This window comes from Delphinapterus leucas, chromosome 1 (genome assembly GCF_059928025.1).
Source record: "Delphinapterus leucas isolate spDelLeu-1000000601 "Yukka" chromosome 1, BTC_Dleu_Yukka2, whole genome shotgun sequence".
NCBI lineage: Eukaryota > Metazoa > Chordata > Mammalia > Artiodactyla > Monodontidae > Delphinapterus > Delphinapterus leucas.
The window spans coordinates 189786278-189803064 of record NC_143129.1 but is presented as its reverse complement, the minus strand read 5'-3'; the positions used below and the strand labels follow the sequence as shown (position 1 = coordinate 189803064).

General features: G+C 43.4%; 1 protein-coding gene across 5 annotated transcripts in view; it reads right to left on the bottom strand.

Annotated features, from left to right (window-relative positions):
* Nucleotides 1-16787, bottom strand: part of GNB1 (G protein subunit beta 1) — a 92425-nt gene that overhangs the window by 53395 nt on the left and 22243 nt on the right. The window contains exon 1 of one of the 5 annotated variants that reach the window (XM_022598336.3): nucleotides 3468-3585. The exons of the other annotated variants lie outside the window; for them this stretch is intronic. The gene's annotated coding sequence lies outside the window, so the exon portion shown is untranslated. Of the gene's footprint in view, nucleotides 1-3467; nucleotides 3586-16787 lie in introns of those variants that run through there. 5 annotated transcript variants of the gene reach the window in all.

Sequence of the window (16787 nt, the reverse complement as noted above, 5' to 3'; positions counted from 1 at the left end):
AACTACCTGTATATCATACCTACGCCAGCACCAAGCATCCATTCCCTAAGTGCTTGCAAATAAGTCCATGACCTCCTCAGTTTAGGGCTTCACCAACAGTCTGCGAGAGGACCCCCAAATTCCCACCTGTCCTATCTTCCAAGCCTGAACCCTTAGCCTCCAGTTACACACCCTTTGCCTCCCACCTGGGGGATGGCAGCAACAGACCCTTAGCCCCCTTACCTGACTGTACGAGCAACACCTGACGTGCCAATCACCTCCTCCCCCTCGAATGCTGGGTGAGGGGATTACCATTCTTTTGCTGTCCCCCATCTCCTTGCTACGCCCTTTTCTGACTGCAGCCCGATCCCTGGAGTCCTGGCAGTGCAGTGCTCTAAGGGCTCAATCCCCTATCACAGTAACAGGCTTTCCTTTCCAAACCCACTGACGGTGGATTCACCGCCCACTTCCAGCACAGAAAACCCCCTCCCCGCAAGCTGCCACTCAATCCTACCCATCTGCCTGTCTCGCCCCCTGGACTCCACTCCCACTGTCTGGGCCTTTGCCTAGCCTGCTATTAACTTGCTTCCCCAGCCACCTCTTTCCCTCTCCAGCCATCCTATGTACACCACTGCCTGATTTATCTTTCTGAAGGGCAGCTCTTGACATCTGACTCCAGTCTTCAAGCGCTCCTCGTACAGAAGAAAATCAAACTTTTTTAGCCTGGCCTAGTCGAAAGCCCTTGTACCTTAACCCACCATACTTCCAGGCACCCTCCCGCAGGATTCTGATTCATCGAGTCTGAGGATGGCCAAATACACGTACACAAACGCTGCGGGTGAACTTGGGGCTCTCCGCCAGATTTGGACCAAGATCCTGACCACTGGTCCCTTACAGAGAAATCCGAGAAACATTAACGTATTCTTGCCTTGAAGAGTTAGAGACAACTTTTAAAAAGTAATATATTTCCCCACAGTCAAGAAAAAGGACATGCTTCCAAAACTTACCAGCTGAAGACATGAGCATTGTATTTCCTGTAAAAACTGCAAAACAGAAGGCGCTCTGAATTGAAGTGTTTCTGTCACTCATATTCTAAAGCGTCTGTGATTTATGATGGGAACTGGAAAGAAGCAAGAATCATAGACACTCTGTGCCTTCAGACCATTCAGAATCCGGCAGTGCTCTTTACTGTGAAGCTCAACTGATGTCTGTGTTTATTATGTGATCTCTGTTAGAAAAGCATTTCGTGAACCTGTTCTTGTGCCATACACCAGTTTAGGCCAAATATTTAGGAATATTTACAGGCATACTTTGTTTTACTGCACTTCAGAGATACTGCGTTTTCTACAAACTGAAGAGTTGTGACAGCCCCATGTTGAGCAAGTCCATCAGCGCCGTTTTTCCAACAGCATTTACTCACTTTGTGTCTCTATGTCCCATTTTGGTAATTCCTGAAATATTTCAAACTTCTTAATTATTATTATATTTGTTATGGTGTTACTACCTAATGTTACTATTATAACTCACTGAAGGATCAAATAATGATTAGCACTCTTTAGCAATAAAGTATTTTCAACTTAAGGTCTGTATGTTTTTTTAAACATAATGCTATTGCACACTTAGCAGACTACAATATAGTGTAAACACAACTTTTATATGCACTGGGAAACAACCAAAAGAGTCATGTGATTTGTTTTATTGCAATACTCGCTTAACTGTGGTAGCAGAACCGAACCGGCAGTATCCCCAAAGTATGCCAGTACTTCCAGTTTGAAAGCACTAAAATAGGATGAACGTTTTAAATTGTCTATAAAACATTTAACAATAAATGGTCTTGATATCTGGGCTCACGTTTGTGAGCCTTCATTCATGCATTCATCACGCCTGTTTCGTGCCAGGCACTGAAGCAGGGGCTCCACACACTGACTTGTCCTTGCCACTCAAGTTTCTCACCTGGTGAAATTAAACACTGATAAACGCAGCCACGTCTTATCTCTCTGTGGATATGACAGGAGTTGCCAAATTAACTTTGTTTTCTCCATTCCTGGATTTTTACTCCAATTGCTATCCCTCTCTTAAAGGAAACCTTGTTGGTACAAAAAAGCCCAGTCATCAAAAAAGGGGTGAGAAGGGGGACCACAGTAAAGAAGCAGAAACACAACAAAGAAACGGGCATCAAAAATCTGTTTGGAGCACTTCCCTGGTGGTGCAGTGGCTAGGAATCCGCCTGCCAATGCAGGGGACACGGGTTCGATCCCTGGTCTGGGAAGAGCCCACATGCCACGGAGCAACTAAGCCTGTGCGCCACAACTACTGAGCCTGTGCTCTAGAGCCCGTGAGCCACAACTACTGAGCCCACGTGCCACAACTACTGAAGCCCATGCACCTAGAGCCCGTGCTGCACAACAAGAGAAGCCACCGCACCACAGCAAGGAATGGCTCCCACTAAACACAACTAGAAAAAGCCCGCACACAGCAACGAAGACCCAATGCAGCCAAAAAGAAAAATAAACAATCTGTTTGAAGGAGGATCTATATGTATCATTTTGGTCCCAGACTTTCCTTCCTAATTAAGCTTTAAGCAAGTGAATGCTCAAGATAAAATTCCTTGATCAAAGAATAATTAGTCATAGGAATTCACCAAGATGCTTACTGAATACAAGAAAACCAAGCTTATAACCAAGCTTTGGTTATTATAATAACCAAAGTTCCATCCAAGTTATTCATTAATTAGCAATGATTAAAAAGTAAATGGGGGCTTCCCTGGTGGCACAGTGGTTGGGAGTCCGCCTGCCTGTGCAGGGGACACGGGTTCGTGCCCCAGACCGGGAAGATCCCACATGCTGCGGAGCGGCTCGGCCCGTGGGCCATGGCTGCTGAGCCTGCGCGTCCGGAGCCTGTGCTTCGCAACAGGAGAGGCCACAACAGTGAGAGGCCCGCGTACCGCGGGGGAAAAAAAAAAAAAAAAGTAAATGGGAGAGAGGAACCAAGATGGCAGAGGAGAAGGACGTGCTCGCACTCCCTCTTGCGAGAACACCAGCATCACAACTAGCTGCTGGACACTCATCGACAGGAAGACCCTGGAACTCACCAGAAAGATGCCCCACAGGCAAAGCTAAAGAAGAAGCTGCAATGAGACGGTAGGAGGGGCACAATCACAGTAAAATCAAACCCCGTAACTGCTGGGTGGGTGACTCACAGACTGGAGGACACTTACACCACAGAAGTCCACCCACTGGAGTGAAGGTTCTGAGCCCCACGTCAGGCTTCCCGACCTGGGGGTCTGGCAGCGGGAGGAGAAATTCCTAGAGAATCAGACTTTGAAGGCTAGCGGGATTTGATTGCAGGACTTCGACAGGACTGGGGGAAACAGAGACTCCACTCTTGGAGGGCACACACAAAGTAGTGTGCGCATCGGGACCCAGGGGAAGGAGCAGTGACCCCAGGGGAAGGAGCAGTGACCCCAGGGGAGACTGAACCAGACCTACCTGCTAATGTTGGAGGGTCTCCTGCAGAGGCGGGGAGTGGCTGTGGCTCACCTTGGGGACAAGGACACCGGCAGCAGAAGTTCTGGGAAGTACTCCTTGGCGTGAGCCCTCCCAGAGTCTGTTATTAGCCCCACCAAAGAGCCCAGGTAGGCTCCAGTGCTGCACTGCCTCAGGCCAAACAACCAACAGGGAGGGAACCCAGCCCCACCCATCAGCAGTCAATCCGATTAAAGTTTTACTGAGCTCTGCTCAGCAGAGCAACACCTAGCTATACCCACCACCAGTCCCTCCCATCAGGAAGCTTGCACAAGCCTCTTAGATAGCCTCATCCACCAGAGGGCAGACAGCAGAAGCAAAAAGAACTACAGTCCTGCAGCCTGTGGAACAAAAACCACATTCACAGAAAGATAGACAAGATGAAAAGGCAGAGGGCTATGTACCAGATGAAGGAACAAGATAAAACCCCAGAAAAACAACTAAATGAAATGGAGATAGGCAACCTTCCAGAAAAAGAATTCAGAATAATGATAGTGAAGATGATCCAGGACCTCGGAAAAAGAATGGAGGCAAAGATCAAGAAGATGCAAGAAATGTTTAACAAAGACCTAGAAGAATTAAAGAACAAACAAACAGAGATGAACAATACAATAACTGAAACAAAAACTACACTAGAAGGAATCAATAGCAGAATAACTGAGGCAGAAGAACGGATAAGTGACCTGGAAGACAGAATGGTGGAATTCACTGCCGCGGAACAGAATAAAGAAAAAAGAATGAAAAGAAACGAAGACAGCCTAAGAGACCTCTGGGACAACATTAAACGCAACAACATTCGCATTATAGGGGTCCCAGAAGGAGAAGAGAGAGAGAAAGGACGAGAGAAAATATTTGAAGAGATTATAGTCGAAACTTCCCTAACACGGGAAAGGAAACAGCCACCCAAGTTCAGGAAGCGCAGCAAGTCCCATACAGGAGAAACCCAAGAAGAAACACACCGAGACACATAGTAATCAAATTGGCAAAAATTAAAGACAAACAAAAATTATTGAAAGCAGCAAGGGAAAAACGACAAATAACATACAAGGGAACCCCCATAAGGTTAACAGCTGATTTCTCAGCAGAAATTCTACAAGCCAGAAGGGAGTGGCATGATATACTTAAAGTTATGAAAGGGAAGAAACTATAACCAAGATTACTCTACCCAGCAAGGATCTCATTCAGGTTCGATGGAAAAATCAAAAGCTAAGAGAATTCAGCACCACCAAACCAGCTCTAATACAAACGCTAAAGGAACTTCTCTAAGTGGGAAACACAAGAGAAGAAAAGGACCTACAAAAACAAACCCCCCAAAATTAAGAAAATGGTAATAGGAACATACATATCGATAATTACCTTAAAAGTGAATGGGTTAAATGCTCCAACCAAAAGACACAGGCTTCCTGAATGGATAGAAAAACAAGACCCAAATATATGCTGTCTACAAGAGAACCACTTCAGAACTAGGGACACATACAGACTGAAAAGTGAGGGGATGGAAAAAGATATTCCATGCAAATGGAAATCAAAAGAAAGCTGGAGTAGCAGTACTCATATCAGATAAAATAGACTTTAAAATAAAGAATGTTACAAGAGACAAGGAAGGACACTACATAATGATCAAGAGATCAATCCAGGAAGATATAACAATTATAAATATATATGCACCCAACATAGGAGCACCTCAATACATAAGGTAACTGCTAACAGCTATGAAAGAGAAAATCAACAGTAACACAATAACAGTGGGGGACTTTAACACCTCACTTACACCAATGGACAGATCATCCAAAATGAAAATAAATAAGGAAACAGAAGCTTTAAATGACACAACAGACCAAACAGATTTAATTGATATTTATAGGACATTGCATCCAAAAACAGCAGATTACACTTTCTTCTCAAGTGTGCACAGAACATTCTTCTCCAGGATAGATCACATCTTGGGTCACAAATCAAGTCTCAGTAAACTTAAGAAAACTGAAATCATATCAAGCATCTTTTCTGACCACAACGCTATGAGATTAGAAATGAATTACAGGGGAAAAAAACGTAAAAAACACAAACACATGGAGGCTAAACAATACATTACTAAATAACCAAGAGATCACTGAAGAAATCGAAGAGGAAATCAAAAAATACCTAGAGACAAATGACAATGAAAACATGACGACCCGAAACCTACTGAATGCAGCAAAAGCAGTTCTAAGAGGGAAGTTTATAGCTATACAAGCCTACCTCAAGAAATAAGAAAAATCTCAAATAAACCATCTAAGTTTACACCTAAAGGAACTAGAGAAAGAACAAACAAAACCCAAAGTTAGCAGAAGGAAAGAAATCATAAAGATCAGAGCAGAAATAAATGAAATAGAAACAAAGAAAACGATAGCAAAGATCAATAAACCTAAAAGTTGGTTCTTTGAGAAGATAAACAAAATTGATAAACCATTAGCCAGACTCATCAAGAAAAAGAGGGAGAGGACTCAAACAAATGAAATTAGAAATGAAAAAGGAGAAGTTACAACAGACACCACAGAAATACAAAGCATCCTAAGAGACTACTACAAGCAACTCTATGCCAATAAAATGGACAACCTGGAAGAAATGGACAAACTCTTAGAAAGGTATAACCTTCCAAGACTGAACCAGGAAGAAACAGAAAATATGAACAGACCAATCACAAGTAATGAAATTGAAATTGTGATTAAAAATCTTCCAACAAACAAAAGTCCAGGATCAGATGGCTTCACAGATGAATTCTATCAAACATTTAGAGAAAAGCTAACACTCATCCTTCTCAAACTCTTCCAAAAAATTGCAGAGGAAGGAACACTCCCAAACTCATTCTACGAGGCCACCATCACCCTGATACCAAAACCAGACAAAGATACTACAAAAAAAGAAAATTACAGACCAATATCACTGATGAATATAGATGCAAAACTGCTCAACAAAATACTAGCAAACAGAATCCAACAACACATTAAAAGGATCAAACACCATGATCAAGTGGGATTTATCCCAGGGATGCAAGGATTCTTCAATATACACAAATCAATCAGTGTGATACACTATATTAACAACTTGAAGAATAAAAACCATATGATCATCTCAACAGATGCAGAAAAAGCTTTTGACAAAATTCAACAGCCATTTATGATAAAAACTCTCCAGGAAGTGGGCATAGACAGAACCTACCTCAACATAATAAAGGCCATATATGACAAACCCACAGCAAACATCATTCTCAATGGTGAAAAACTGAAAGCATTTCCTCTAAGATCAGGAACAAGACAAGGATGTCCACTCTCACCACTATTATTCAACATAGTTTTGGAAGTCCTAGCCACAGCAATCAGAGAAGAAAAAGAAATAAAAGGAATACAAATCGGAAAAGAAGAAGTAAAACTGTCACTGTTTGCAAATGACATGATACTACACATAGAGAATCCTAAAAATGCCACCAGAAAACCACTAGAGCTAATCAATGAATTTGGTAAAGTTGCAGGATACAAAATTAATGCACAGAAATATCTTGCATTCCTGCACACTAATGATGAAAAATTTGAAAAGGAAATTAAGGAAACATTCCCATTTACCACTGCAACAAAAAGAATAAAATACCTAGGAATAAACCTACCTAGGGAGACAAAAGACCTGTGTGCAGAAAACTATAAGACACTGATGAAAGAAATTAAAGTTGATACCAACAGATGGGGAGATATACCATGTTCTTGGATTGGAAGAATCAATAGTGTGAAAACGACTATACTACCCAAAGCAATCTACTGATTCAATGCAATCCCTATCAAACTACCAATGGCATTTTTTACAGAACTAGAACAAATAATCTTAAATTTTGTATGGAGATACAAAAGACCCCGAATAGCCAAAGCAGTCTTGAGGGAAAAGAACGGAGCTGGAGGAATCAAGACTCCCTGACTTCAGACTATACTACAAAGCTACAGTAATTAACACAATATAGCACTGGCACAAAAACAGAAACATAGATCAATGGAACAAGATAGAAAGCCCAGAGATAAACCCAGGCACCTATGGTAAACTAATCTACGACAAAGGAGGCAAGGATATACAGTGGAAAAAAGACAGTCTCTTCAATAAGTGGTGCTGGGAAAACTGGACAGCTACATGTAAAAGAACGGAATTAGAGCACTCCCTAACACTATACACAAAAATAAACTCAAAATGGATTTGAGACCTAAATGTAAGACCGGACACTATAAAACCCTTGGAGGAAAACATAGGAAGAACACTCTTTGACATAAATCACAGCAAGATCTTTTTTGATCCACCTCCTAGAGTAATGGGAATAAAACCAAAAATAAACAAATGGGACCTAATGAACGTAAAAGCTTTTGCACAGCAAAGGAAACCATAAACAAGACGAAAACACAACCCTCAGAATGGGAGAAAATATTTGCATAGGAATCAACGGACAAAGGATTGATCTCCAAAATATATAAACAGCTCATGCAGCTCAATATTAAAGAAACAAACAACCCAATCCAAAAATAGGCAGAATACCTAAATAGACATTTCTCCAAAGAGGACATACAGATGGCCAAGAAGCACATGAAAAGCTGCTCAACAGCACTAATCATTAGAGAAATGCAAATCAAAACTACAATGAGGTAACACCTCACACCAGTTAGAATGGGCATCATCAGAAAATCTACAAACAACAAATGCCGGAGAGGGTGTGGAGAAAAGGGAACCCTCTTGCACTGTTGGTGGGAATGTAAATTGATACAGCCACTATTGAGAACAGTATGAAGGTTCCTTAAAAAACTAAAAATAGAATTACCATATAACCCAGCAATCCCACTACTGGGCATATACCCAAAGAAAACCATAATTTAAAAAGACACATGCACCCCAGTGTTCATTGCAGCACTATTTACAATAGCCAGGTCATGGAAGCAACCTAAATGCCCATCGACAGATGAATGGATAAAGAAGAAGTGGTACATATATACAATGGAATATTACTCAGCCATAAAAAGGAACGAAATTGAGTCATTTATTGAGATGTGGATGGATCTAGAGACTGTCATACAGAGTGAAGTAAGTCAGAAAGAGAAAAACAAATATCGTATATTAACGCATGTATGTGGAACCTACAAAAATGGTACAGTGGAACCAGTTTGCAGGGCAGAAGTTGAGACACAGATGTAGAGAACAAATGTATGGACACCAAGCGGGGAAAGCCGCGGGAGGGGTGGGGATGGTGGTGTGCTGGCGATTGGGATTGACATGTATACACTGATGTGTATAAAACTGATGACTAATAAGAACCTGCTGTATAAAAAGTAAATAAAATAAAATTTAAAAATTAAAAAAAAAAAAGTAAATGACAGGACTTCCCTGGTGGCGCAGTGGTTAAGAATCTGCCTGCCAATGCAGGGGACACAGGTTCGAGCCCTGGTCCGGGAAGATCCCACATGCCGCCGAGCAACTAAGTCCGTGCGCCACAACTACTAAGCCTGCACTCTAGAGCCCACAAGCCACAAATACTGAAGCCCGAGCCCCACAACAAGAGAAGCCACCGCAATGAGAAGCCCGCACACCGCGAAGAAGAGTAGCCCTCACTCGCCACAACTGGAGAAAGCCCGTTCACAGCAGTGAAGACCCAACGTAGCCAAAAATTAATTATTCTTTTTAAAAAGTAAATGACATAAATAACCCCCGCACGGTAGGAATAATAAACACTAGGTCACTGTGTTTAAGTCCAGGGTAAGGAAAGCACCCCCTGGACGAAAGGTGGCATTTCCTTGGCCATGATGGAAGAGTGGGGAGCAGATCTTCCCACAAAACTGGACGGCGTGAGCTCCTGACCCGAAGGGAGTTAAGTGAGGACACGGAATCACAAAGACCTGAGAGGAGGAGCATCCACACATGCAGAGCCCGGGACAGGGCCACAGCCAGCGGACTCTTCACCCTATTCTTGGTGCCTAGAGTCTGGAGTAAAGGGGCTTCCAAATATTTGTTCAGTTTTTTCTTTCATGAAGGGTATTTCCTCCTCCCAATTATACCTAATGTAGTAATTAAAAACTTGGTGATGCATGGGACGATCAAGAATGTAAATTCTGGGGCTTCCCTGGTGGCGCAGTGGTTAAGAGTCCGCCTGCCGATGCAGGGGACACGGGTTCGTGCCCCGGTCCGGGAGGATCCCACATGCCGCAGAGCGGCTGGGCCCGTGAGCCATGGCTGCTGAGCCTGCGCGTCCAGAGCCTGTGCTCCGCGACGGGAGAGGACACAACAGTGAGAGGCCTGAGTACCTCAAAAAAAAAAAAAAAGTAAATTCTGACAACAGTTGATTTTTCTTTTAAAGCCCAAAATAACGTTAATTCAGAAAGAAGAGGAAAAAGGTCACGTACTGTTGAACCTTCTGAGGGAAGTACCCCAGAAAACAATGACACCATGAAGACATTCAAGAAAACCAGGTTACATGGACAACATATTCTGACTTTTAGTCATTTACATATTTTCACTGGATAAATAAATACATTGTCCAATTACCTGTACCATTTGCCAATGAAAAACCTTAAAGGAAGAAAGAAATTTGACTTATTATTAAGAACTATAACTTTTGGGAAATGGTTAATTCTAGATATGAAAAATTAAACGACTCAATCTCCCCCTACCCTCAACACCCCCCAAAAAAGTTTAACTGGTCTAGTCAAGGCTCTTCTGTCTGCCAAGAAGAGAAAATTCCCACAGGGAATTGGAGACAGATCTGACAGGTCCCAAGGCCAGGAAGCACAGCAGGCTCCGGGGGGTGTGGGACTGGAAACAAGAAAGGAAAAACAGGAACCAGAGCCCCGTCTGGCCAGCTCTTGGTGACCCTTCTGTTTTGCTGGGTGCACTTTCTGTCCTTCACCCTCTCACTTAACTCGTGCACGGTCCAAAACTGACTGTAATTCCACTGCCCAGTGTCAGCTGTGTCTCTGTGGCACAGGAGGGGATGGCTCCCCCTGCCACAGGGACTACCGATGGGGTCCCTAGAAGAGAACACAGGCCAAAAACTGACTGGTGTCTTTAATATAGTAACAAACTCCCTTTAAGTTACATAAGCACTTATCTCTTCACTCTGGCACTACGTAACTACTTGGCAAAGATAAGTCATAAAGTATCATACATGAACCGAAATATATATAGTAAGCAATAATTCAGTTCCCAAAAACTTACGGTCAACAGACATGTGGCCCTAAAAAAAAAAAAAAAAAAATCAGCAAAACCTCTTTAACATTTTTTTTAAGTACTCACGACTTTCCCCACTGTCTTATCAACTTATTGTGTCAAAAATAGGAGAAAGGGCTATGGCCAATATCAGAGGACATCTAACAAAGACAGTCACTTGTTATTTTGATAAATCATTCATGTTTTCAGTTCATTTCTCACACCTGTCAAGAAAAATTACAGGCTACCTTCTAAAAGTCCATTTATAAGTTCCTTAGACGATAAATTTCATTTTTCAAAAAAAGGCACATTATAAATGCCGGTAAGGCCCCTTTAGTCGACAACACTGGTTTTCCTGTGGGTCCTCTAACTTCCCCTCTGGGGACAGAGCACCCCAGAGTGACTTAACTTTGATTCCTGGATAGGGAAAGATCCCACCTTCCGCCCTCACCCTGGTATCTCCGGTGGGCAAGCCCCTTCTCCTGGAAACCCCCAACCCCCAAACGCTGCAGGGCCTAGTTCAGGCAGCCATTAAAACCCCAGCTCCAAAACTGCGCGGAAAGATGCAGCGAACTCCCAGGTTTTAAGATAATTTTAAGTTGTGACAAGCACAGAGAAACTTCACAGGTGACAGACACCGTGGAAGTGGCTAGCTCCAGCCGGTTCACAGTTCCAACAGCAGATGGCGCTGCATCCTTTCCGATGACGTCACATCCTCACAAAGCTGGGTTTTCAGTGGTTGCTTCGATAAAACTGCCAGAAGCACTGCACAAGAATCAAAGGAAGACAGCCGTGTCCAGTCAGATTCTGAAGTTTGAGAAGCTATACTGCCCATTAGTTAACGACAGTGGTTTAGTTAAGAATAAAATAGGGACTTCCCTCGTGGTGCAGTGGTTAAGAATCCATCTGTCATTGCAGGGGACACGGGTTCAAGCCCTGGTCCCGGAAGATCCCACATGCTGTGGAGCAGCTAAGGCCGTGCACAGCTACTGAAGGCCGCGCTCTAGAGCCTGTGCACAGCAACGAGAGTAGCCCCACTCGCCGCAACTAGAGAAAGCCTGGGCACAGCAACGAAGACCCAACGCAGCCAAAAAAATACATAAAATTAATTTTTTAAAAAAAGAAAAGTTTCCCTCAATTTTGGGGTATTACTTTTTCAAATGGGTACTAAGTTCTTAGGACATACATACTTAAATTGATTGGACCTTAAAACTCAATAAAGGGACTTTTAGGTATTTATTTTAGCCTGGGGCACTGTGAAAATCCTAGGGACACTAATGGTGCCATGAATTTGGGAATCTTTGCATGAAGGTTCAAGTCTGGGCCCCAGAGGAGTGGAGGGGGAGGCAGAGAAGCAGGGAGGGGGTGGCTCACAAACCCACCACCACACTGGGCTCCACCTCCACCCAAAAGAGCCTCACCTACCTCTCTGCTCCCCTGCTTTAGGAACAGGCTGTAAAATTGGACAGTAACTATAAATTCATCAAGATCTGACTTCCTAATCTTTGTGTTCACCGAACAAAACCCGAGAGGAACTCAGTAACTGATTACTGAAAGGCACTTTCTCAGGGCAAGTAGGATGTGCAATGCAGCCTTGAGGACAGGTGCTTGTGTAGACCTTCCATCCCTGCGGGGAGAGGGAGAATGAAGCCGGGAGCCGAGGGACCAGGAGAGAGCGTTTGGGGCAGACCCTCCAAGTGGCACGGAGAGCATCGGAAACACTCACCAGAGAAGGCCCAGGACACAACATTTCTGTGGTATTCTGCCCCAAAGAACCTGAATCTAACCATGAGGAAGCCCAGACAGACCCAAAGTGAGGGTCATTCTCCAAGACAACTGGCCTGCACTCTTTAAAATGTTAAGGGCAAGAACAACAAAGACAGGCTGTTCCAGATTAAAGAAGAACAGACACGACCTCTAAATACAACGCAAGTGTGTTCCCCGACTGACTGGATCGGGACCGGGAGGAACAGCTGTGAAATCAGTATAGGGACAATCGACGAAACGTGGAATAGAAAATAGATCAGTATCAGTGTTAAACTTACTGATTTTAATAGCTGAACTGTGGTTATATAAAAATATGTCTGTGTTCTCAAAATACACGCACTGAAGTATTTAGTGGTAATGTGGGAAAACTGATGTAAACTTTGCATTCTACTTCATGAGACATTCACATTTGTTTTTCAATACACTAGCGTGTGCACTGGGAAAGCAGCCTGGTGCTCACACGGCCCGGCTGGCAGTGAGGAGCGCGTCCTCTGCCGGGTGACTGCTGGGACCCCTCATCCCCGCAGCACCCCCAAGAGCCAGGCCTCCAGGCGCGGGGGCTGCTGGCCACCAGAGCAAACACACTATGGACACTTTACAGATTTAACTAAAATCTTTACTGAAATGCCTACTGATGAGACCTAAATGCCTTTTTTTTTTTTTTTTTTTGTGGTACGCAGGCCTCTCACTGTTGTGGCCTCTCCCGTTGCGGAGCACAGGCTCCGGACACGCACGCGCAGGCTCAGCGGCCATGGCTCACGGGCCCAGCCGCTCCGCGGCATGTGCGATCTTCCCGGACCGGGGCACGAACCCGTGTCCCCTGCATCGGCAGGCAGACTCTCAACCACTGCGCCACCAGGGAAGCCCCTAAATGCCTTTTTTATGACTAGATCCATAGTGCCTAAGTCCAGATATCTTTCACACATCGCTATCCTGTTAACTACAAGAGAATTTAAAAATAAACCCAAAGAACCTACTCCTTGCCCTCAAAGAACTTATTTTTAGGCCTCCTCAGCACAACTTCCACAGAGGAATTCTCCTTCCAAGGTATTTCTAGTACATGGACATTCAAATTTCAAGCATCACAGTTAAGATTCCAAAGGAAATTTAATTTGGAAAAACTTAGAAAACCTATCTATTCTTCATGTGTATAGAATGTCCCATTAGCTCAGTATATGTTAGCACATAATTGTTAACAGAAAATTGTAAAGGAAACCAAACACAGAACATTGTTTCTGTGGAGGCCGTGTTGCACAGCAGTTAAAACCAAAGGATCTGGGATCAGAAAGGTGTGTTTGGGTCCAGCTCTGTGACCTCAGGTAAACTGCTGAACCCTCAGGCCTGCTGCTCTGCTGGTGAGGGGGCGGAGGATGCCACGCTGGCCAAGAGCCCGGAGCAGGGGTGGCAATGGTTTTCTGCAGAGGCCCAGAGAGCACACGCTCTCGATTCCAGTGTGGATTTTGCCATCACAAAATCAGCCACAGATGACAGGCAGAAGAACAGACGTGGGCCCTCCAATAAAAATGTCTGCAGACACAACTTGAATTTCGTATCACTTTTCCATGCCACAAATGGTCTCCTTTTGATTTTTCAACCATTTAAAAATGTGAAAACCATCCTTAGCTCGTGGGACACACACAAAGAGATGGCAGGCCATAGTTTGCCAACCTCTGGCTCGTAGGACGGTGCCTGGCAACTACTATCTGGGAAAACAGCCCGTAAATCTCAGTCTCAGACCAACACCTGATCCCCAATATCATCACGAGTCGTCCTCTCTTGCCTACCAAGTATGCGCCTAACTGCTCTGCAGCAGCTTCTGCTGGTCTGAAGAGTGCACGTACACTTCCAAGATACCTGGCACTACTGCACTCCAGGAAATGAGCTTTTGAGTCTTTAAATCAAACTATGTAATCTTGCCAATTAACTGTGAAAAACCCATTATACAAAAGATTTTCCCCCCACAAATGTACACCTAAAGTTGAATTCTACCTCTTACAATTTACACTATTAGCCAGGAGGCTCCATTTCAGCTGACAGTCCCCACTGAGTCCTGGAGGCTCATTACAGGTGCCTGTCGTGTCTCTCTCTTCTTTCACGTGACTTAAAGTCTATACAGCTACAAGGAACCTGACCAACTACATTTCACTTGGTCTTTGATTCTGCCAGACTGGCCCATGCAGATTTCCTGAAGAGTGTTACTATCTAACATTACTGAAAAGTACTGTTATTAAAAACCAATAGATGGTAGTTGTTATGTCAATAGTAACAGGATCCACAGCATCCATTCTTACACAAAAACCAGTGAAAGGACGCAGAACAAAACAGGAATATAAGATGCTACAAGGGACTTTCCTGGCGGTCCAGTGGTTAGGACTTCACACTCTCACTGCTGTGGCTCGGGATTCAATCCCTGGTGGGGAACTAAGATCCTGCAGGCCGCGTGGCGTGCCACCCCGCCCCCAAAAAAGCTACGAAAGAGCAGACTATAGCACCAATAAAACTCTTTTACCTCAAAGGCAAACTTAGTCAATTATACCTCAATGAAAAAAATAAAGGCAAACAAACTAAAACTATGAAATTTCTATAATATTCTCATTTCAGTCATGCTAACTTTGAGAGAGCTTCTAAAACTTCCACATATAAATAATTTGCTTTAACATTTCTTCCAAAGTGAAAATATCTTTTTCCTAATTATAATGATCTTGGTATTCTTCCACAAAAAATACAGATAAAACATTATCTTACTGTACAGCACGTTCCTTGTCCCCAGCTACCCAAAAGAAATAACATGTTTCACAGGGATGCCCAGGGGTGTGTATTTCTTCCAGACTTTATCTGCTGCACTGCGGTCATCTCCTCAGGACAATGAAGCAGGGCTACCTTAAATTTTTTTAACAGCTTCACAGTATTCTGCATGTACCTTAATTTAATCAATTCCCACTGATGGGCATTTAGATTCATCCACTGGTTCACTCCACAAATATTTTTTGAGATGTACTACATTCCAGGCACTGTTTGAGGAGATATTAGGGAATAAAAAAGATAAAGATCTCTGCCCTCTGGAAATATATTCAAAATATGTTAAGATACATAAAAGTCCATAAAGTATAATGCCATTTATATTTAAATAAAAACTACCTATGTGGATTAAAAAAAAAGATCTCTGCCCTCATGGAACTTATATTCTAGTAACTACTGACAATTTTTTGCTTTCTTACCAAAAATTCTAGGTGAAGGTTTCTTTTTCTTTTTTTTTTTTTTTTTTTTGCGGTATGCAGGCCTCTCACTGCTGTGGCCTCTCCCGTTGTGCAGCACAGGCTCCGGACTCGCAGGCCCAGCGGCCATGGTTCACGGGCCCAGCCACTCCGCGGCATGTGGGATCTTCCCAGACCGGGGCACGAACCCGTGTCCCCTGCATCGGCAGGCGGACTCTCAACCACTGCACCACCAGGAAAGCCCCTAGGAGAAGGTTTCTAACAGAAACTGTTTTTACTATTTTGTTTTTATAATGAATGCTGTAACAAGGATTCTCTTACTTTTTTCCCCCCCCGTGAATAAATTTCTAAAAATAAACTTGCTGAATAATTTAGTTTGGAAATGTCCTTTTATACTCAACATATTAACCTCTTATCTTTTATATATACATATATATATATATGCATATCTAATATTTTCTCCAACTTGCTTGTCTTTGAACTACAGTTCAAAGTTCGCTATCATCAGGACTTCCCTGGTGGTCCAGTGGTTAAGACTCCCCGATTCCACTGCAGGGGGTGAAGGTTCCATCCCTGGTCAGGGAGCTAAGATCCTAAATGCCATGTTGGCGAGGTCAAAAAAACAAAATTCCTCTATCAGATATCTTTTGCTCTAAGTATGTTCTGAATATTCAAGCAGATAAATCTTTTTATGGCTTATGGCCTTAGTGTCATCCTAAGAAACCCCTTCCCCAAACACCCCACCTCAAAGGTTAAAAAATACTTCTCACAATATTTTTCTAATATTTCCATGCTTTAATTTTTACATTTAAGTCTTTAATCCAGCCAGAATCTCTATGTGTTGTAGAGTTTTCCACTTTATTTTTTCCAACAGACTGCCAGTTGATCCAACATCTGTTACATTACAAACCATCCATTCCCAACTGATTTAAAATGCTACACTAGGGGCTTCCCTGATGGTGCAGTGGTTGAGAATCCACCTACCAGTGCAGGGGACACGAGTTCGGGCCCTGGTCCGGGAAGCTCCCACATGCCGCAGAGCAACTAAGCCCATGCGTCAGAGCTACTGAGCCCGCATGCTGCAACTACTTAAGCTCACGCA